The following is a 6,000-nucleotide window of genomic DNA, read 5'->3' as shown; positions in this document are numbered from 1 at the left end:
TGTGAAGCTGTTAGAGGGACCGTTGTGTTGTCGGTCGCCCTGCTGACCAAAGACCTTCTTGCTCAGTAACGTGCTACCATGAGGAACACCAGCGGGTCCAAACTCCTCTCATTTCACCAAAAGAAACTTCAGCTTCTCCAAAGTCAGCTGAAGGGTACAGAAGGAAAGAACGGAGTCCTGAGTCGGTTCTGGACTTCCACCCACTTGTTCCCTGTTTGGTCGGATTTAAAAGTCCTCGCTGAGTCCAGGACCGGTGGAGCGTATCTGCCACTCCCCCGCCGCCACCGATGGAGGAAACAGAAGTGTGAGCGCTAACTAAACTAGCATCAGCAGCCAAGTACTGTCTGTGTGTTCTGGACACTTCCACCCCGTCAGAGCGCTGCCCCGGGGTGGAAGTGTCCCCCGACCGCACCCAATGTTCTGATATTCATCATTAACTGGGCCTGAATATCCAGAGAGCAGAAAGTTCTACTGGGACCAGCCCTACTAGTTATTATAACAACTATGAACAATAATGAACAACTAATGAGCCTTCCAGCATCAAGCCCTCCTCGTATCTGGACCTCCATCTGGACAATCCCACAGCCTTGATATCCGACTTTTTTTTAAAAATTGAGCTTCATATATGTGACCCACTTGTTCCAGACTTAGATCTTTGCTGGTCTTTGGGGTTTCCAGCCGTCGGCAGGACATGTGAGTCCACTGGTGGTACCAGCATGTTTCTCACTGATCCAGCACCAGGCTGCTGATCCTGATGAAAGCCGGATTTTTCGGTGCAGCCTGAATATTTAAATCAGCTTTTAATCTCAGTGTTTTAAAAAGTCGAGATATTAGTTTGTGGATATCAAAAAAAGCCGTGTTCTGAAAAGTGTAGAAAAGATCGGATTGGGTCATTTAAAATGTTGTTAATTGGCTTAAAAAAAAAGATCCTTAGTAAGAAATAAAACTACTATTTCAGAGTTAAATCCATAAGCTGTATCCTATATTTACTGCACCGTGCTCCAAAGCTGCACACGTCAGGGACAATATCCCCCGTAAGCAACACTTAGAGCTGAAAGCATCGGCTAGTAAAAGGTACAGAGGTATGAAACACAGGAAATGAAAAACCAAAGCAACATCAATGATGCAGGAGCTGATTTTCTCCTCAGATCATCTTCATCAGCAGATGCTCCTGGAGCTCCACACTCACATTCATGGTTCAGGACAGGGAACAGAGTTTATGACGCCAGCGAGCAAAACCTGCTGTTTTACTCACGTCACACTGTTAAACATTTGCTGTGTTTTAAGACCGGTTCTGTTCAGCCTGATGACTGGGTTACGGCAGCAGCCTGTGATGTGCAGGTTGGACCGGAGGTGATTCAACACTCAGAACCTCATCAGGTACTGAAACAAGAGGGTGTTTTGGTATTTTGGTAGTTGTTCAGTAACAGCTTTAGTGGTGGATCGACTGCATTCACATGCAGATGTCCAGTTCTAGTCGATCCAGATGCCGTCAGACTGGACACAAGACAGCGCTAGAACGACTGGCTAACAAGTGCAGAGGTGTCGTGATGTGCTTACAGAACCCCTCCTGGCTGTTTTGTTGTTTCTTTACCTTTTTAGCCCCAGACTGGGACAGGTGGTGTTCCTCAGTTCCTCCTCTGGTCGGAGCAGAGAGGTGGAGGGAGCACTGGAACACAGATGTTGGCTCTGCACATGTCTGAAGTGTGGTTGTTTGGGATGACAGTGTTTGGCTGCAGCTGCCTGGTTCTCGGTCCTCGGCCCGGTTTCTTCTGATGTCTGCAGGTTTTAGTGCATGCTGCCATGTTTTCATTGTCGCTGCTCTACTCTCCTCCTCCTCTTCATGTCTGTCTGTCTCCTGCTCATTCAGTTTGCAGAAGCACAAAGTTTGGCATCTTTGGAAAGTGGCTGTTTGAAAAGCATTTCACTTTCTGCAAAAACAAAAAAACAAACAAACTAAAACTTTGCTCGGTTATGGGTGCGTTTTAGTCCCTGACACAATAACTGTTAAATTTACTTTCACTCAGTAGAAATGTTGTGTTCTGAGTGTCTTGTGACAATCAAACATTCAGCAGGCACAAGTCTTCTGAAAGACAAGACATGACATTAGAAATAAGAAAATGTCATGAATTAATTAATTTTAAAAAACTTTTTTTAAAATTTCAATTTAATTTTAAATCAATAATTTGCCCTAATTTTTAAAATTTTAATATTGAAATAATATTAAACATAATTTAAAGCTTTATTTTATTTGTATTTTTTCCATACTTAAATAATATATCATATTCAAAAGTTCGACAACATTTATTAAAATTCAGGAAATAAGTTGGGTTACACTCTGTTGGTATTTACATACTTTGTGGTAAACAGTTGATTTGAAAATATATTTTTTGATTTGTGGGGACCTCAGAGATCCGCTGACATTCAAATCTAAAGATGAATATTGAAATGATAGCGAATGCTGCTGCTCAGCGTTTAAACCTGACGTCGTGTCTGTACGTGACTCTGTGGACCTTTGTGCCGGCGCTCTACACGTTTTAGTCGCTGATAAGTGATTCAANTGTGCGACTTGAGGAGCACATGCAGCCGCCTGCTGCTGACTTTTGGGTCGATGCTGTGATCCCATACGCTGATATTGTCCAATTCTCAATTTCTGATTCCGATATCAGCTGATGCTGATATATGTCTGTTACTGCAGCCGCACTTGTTCTCACGCTTCACGACGCTGTTTGATGTCGTCATCGTTTGTGCGCCGGCGAAATCCAGGCGTCACATCATCAGTTTCCATTATAGGCAAAAAAACCCCGATAACGATACTGACAGATGTGACATTTTTATGCCAATATTGATGTTATCAGACATCCTGAATACGTCACACAGCGTTCAGACCTCCGGACTGCTCGATGACTTAAATCTAAAACTCACTGTTTCAATGTTTCCTATAAAGACCATGTTTTCTGATAAAATTCATCTTCTCTGGTGTAAAAACAATAATACATCTTCTATAGTGTCAACAAATCTACCAAGAATACACACATACACACACACACATACACACATATACACACACGTACACACATACACACACATACACACACACACATACACACACATACACACACGTACACACATACACACACATACACACATACACATACACACAGGTACAGTTTTGTGCACTTTATTGTTCTGTGGACTTCATTTTATAGGAATCAAACCGGCCTGTTCTCTGTCACTCAACAGAAGTGAAAACATCTTTATTTTTGTAAATTCATTAAACTGAATTCTCTCCCATAATGAAGCATTCAGACTCTTCATTCTGGTCTTTGCAGACAGCTTTGAGTTGTCCTGGATACGTCTCTACAGGCTTCCCACACCTGGATCTGGGCAGAGCCTGTCAAGCTCTGTCACAGCTGATCACAAACATCTGGGAGCTGCCATCTTCAGCTCTCTCCACAGATGTTCCTTCATTCTGGGCTCGTCCTGCAGCACTCAAACTGTGGAGACGAGTCCTGAAGGCCCTCCAGTGGTTTCTCGGCTGTTTGCTTCAGGTCAGCGTGGTGCTGAAGGCTTAGACGTCCACTCAGTGTCTGGAGCAGCTTCTGATCTGTGTTCCACTGCGTTCATTCTTCATTCAGTGCTTCCATGGAGCTGCTGGTCCAGCTGATAAAGCGCTGCTGAGATGGTTTTGCTTCCAGCAGGTTTTGTGAGTTTGCAGCGGACCTGTGAAGCTGTTAGAGGGACCGTTGTGTTGTCGGTCGCCCCGCTGACCAAAGACCTTCTTGCTCAGTAACGTGCTACCATGAGGAACACCAGCGGCTCCAAACTCCTCTCATTGCTCAGCGTTTAAACCTGACGTCGTGTCTGTACGTGACTCTGTGGACCTTTATGCCGGCGCTCTACACGTTTTAGTCGCTGATAAGTGATTCAACAGGTTGTTTAAAAAAGCAGAAAACAGCGTTTTGGTGTGAGGCTGTTTGGCCGCTGATCACAGGCTCATATCTCTGAGCTGAAGCACAAAACAGTTTCTCAGCTGCATTCTAAACGTGTTGCTTTGCACTCTGACTCCTGTGTTCAGTCTCTTATCTCCTCCCTCCTCGCTCTCATCTCACCTATATTTGCTCCTCTCTTCCTCTCCATTTACTTTGTCGCCCAGTATCACACACAGAACAAGTGTGTGTGATGTTCTAGCAAACTGGGGAAAGCTTGGAGTGAGGACTTCATGAACTCATGTGAGGATCAGGAAAGCTGTTGGTGCTGTCAAACATTTATTCTCTAAAGTCAGGGACTCGGTCAGCAAGTCTTTTCATTATTCACGTGTTTTTGGCTTCATATAAATACGAATGAGTTTCTCAGCTTATTCTACGCACTGCGACCAGTAGCAGCTTCTCTAACTACTAATAATGACAAAGATTACACAGAAACAGATTAACAGAAACTAATGAATTAAAAACAAAAACCTTTTGGTCACTGACGAACACACTGGGACTGTTTGTGGACTTTGTGGAGCTGCTCCACACTGTTATCAGGTTCATCCTGCTTCAGTAATCCTGGAGGCCTCACAATTCTTACTGCATGTCACAACAAAAACCAGGCAATAAACTCCGAGGAGCCCTCTGTGGACCTTCAGCACAAAATTGTTGCAAAGCATACATCAGGGCACAAGGTGTAAAACATTTCCTAAAGCTCTGAGTGAGCCCAGGAGGACAGAGGCCTCAGAGGAACTCTGGGACTCTTTGCAGAGTTAGCAGCTGAATCAAATGAGCAAGAAAGAAAAGCTTCAGTCAAAGAGGTGGCAACGAATGCATCAGCTACGCTAATGAGCTTTAGGACCTCAGCAAGCTGAGAATCAGACGATAGTTGACGTTTCAGCATAACAATGACCTGAAACAAACAAGATAACCCTGGACTGGCTCTAGTCTGTGTCTGTCCCCACCTGAACCCAAAGCACCTCTGTGGAGCGACCTGAAGACGGTAGTTTGCAGATGCTTCCTATCAAATCTGACAGAGCTTGAGAGGACCTGCCCAGAAGAGCGGGATAAACTGCCCAAATCCATGTGAGCTCTTCTACCCACGAAGATCTGAAGCTGTGACATCTGCCTTCAGATCGGTACTGGGTGGAGACAGGTGGGCAAAAAAGTCCGTTTCATCATCCATTCAAACTTAAATCTACACTACAAAGAGTACAACACAGTGAAAGTACCTGGATCACCACGACTGTTCTGAGGGCACCATTGTCAGGTTCTAGGTGATGAAGACAGTTTCTGATATATTTGCATGAGACTTCATCCACACTCGGGATGACCTGTAATGATCTGGATGAATCCTTCCCTTCTCTTTAGCACCAGGCTGGCACACCAATGACATCCCTGTTATCCATCATCCTGGGCTGCTCTAGTGTCTACTGCTAATGCTAGCATGCTAACAAGCCAAACCAATATGTCTAGTTTTACACGCTACTGTTCTAAGGGGAACTGCTGTGTGCTGAGTCAGCAGCAGGATGCAACACAACCTGATCCTGCTCACCTGTACACCAGTGGCTGTGCTATCACAGTTAGCATTAGCCTGTGTGACCAGCACACTGCATGAAACAGAGAGTCTGACACTTTACTGCATGACTGTAATGTATTAAATGCATTCATATGAAGGTGCAGGAATGGAAATACATCGGTTCATCTTCACTAACCCAGCCATATGATACCTATATATACACTGAACTGCACTCTGGGAATGAATAAAGTTGTTAGAATCTTGAAAACCAGAAATGTTATATTATACAAGTTAAATCAAAGTTTGTGGATTCTAACTGGTGATTCCATTCAGATCGCTGCACGAAAACAAATGAAAAAGCAAGAAAACCGGGAAACCTTGCTTAAGCATACGGTGCTTGTTACTAAAAGAGCTGCATGTTTTTATAACCATGTGCCACCTCAGTGCTCTCTGTAATCCAGCAGAAGGAACACATGACAAGTTTAACACAGAGCTCAGTGTCGTGTGTTA

The 6,000-nt window shown here is 44.1% G+C and overlaps 1 protein-coding gene across 1 annotated transcript in view; it reads left to right on the top strand.

Moving 5' to 3' along the window:
* The window catches only part of LOC103355479 (spermatogenesis-associated protein 16), a 47,211-nt gene that overhangs the window by 14,790 nt on the left and 26,421 nt on the right, over positions 1-6,000 (top strand). The window lies entirely within an intron of this gene.

The sequence above is a fragment of the Stegastes partitus genome, unplaced genomic scaffold, assembly GCF_000690725.1.
Source record: "Stegastes partitus isolate 25-593 unplaced genomic scaffold, Stegastes_partitus-1.0.2 Scaffold153, whole genome shotgun sequence".
In the NCBI taxonomy this organism is placed as follows: Eukaryota; Metazoa; Chordata; class Actinopteri; family Pomacentridae; genus Stegastes; species Stegastes partitus.
This window is presented reverse-complemented; position numbering and strand designations above follow the sequence as displayed.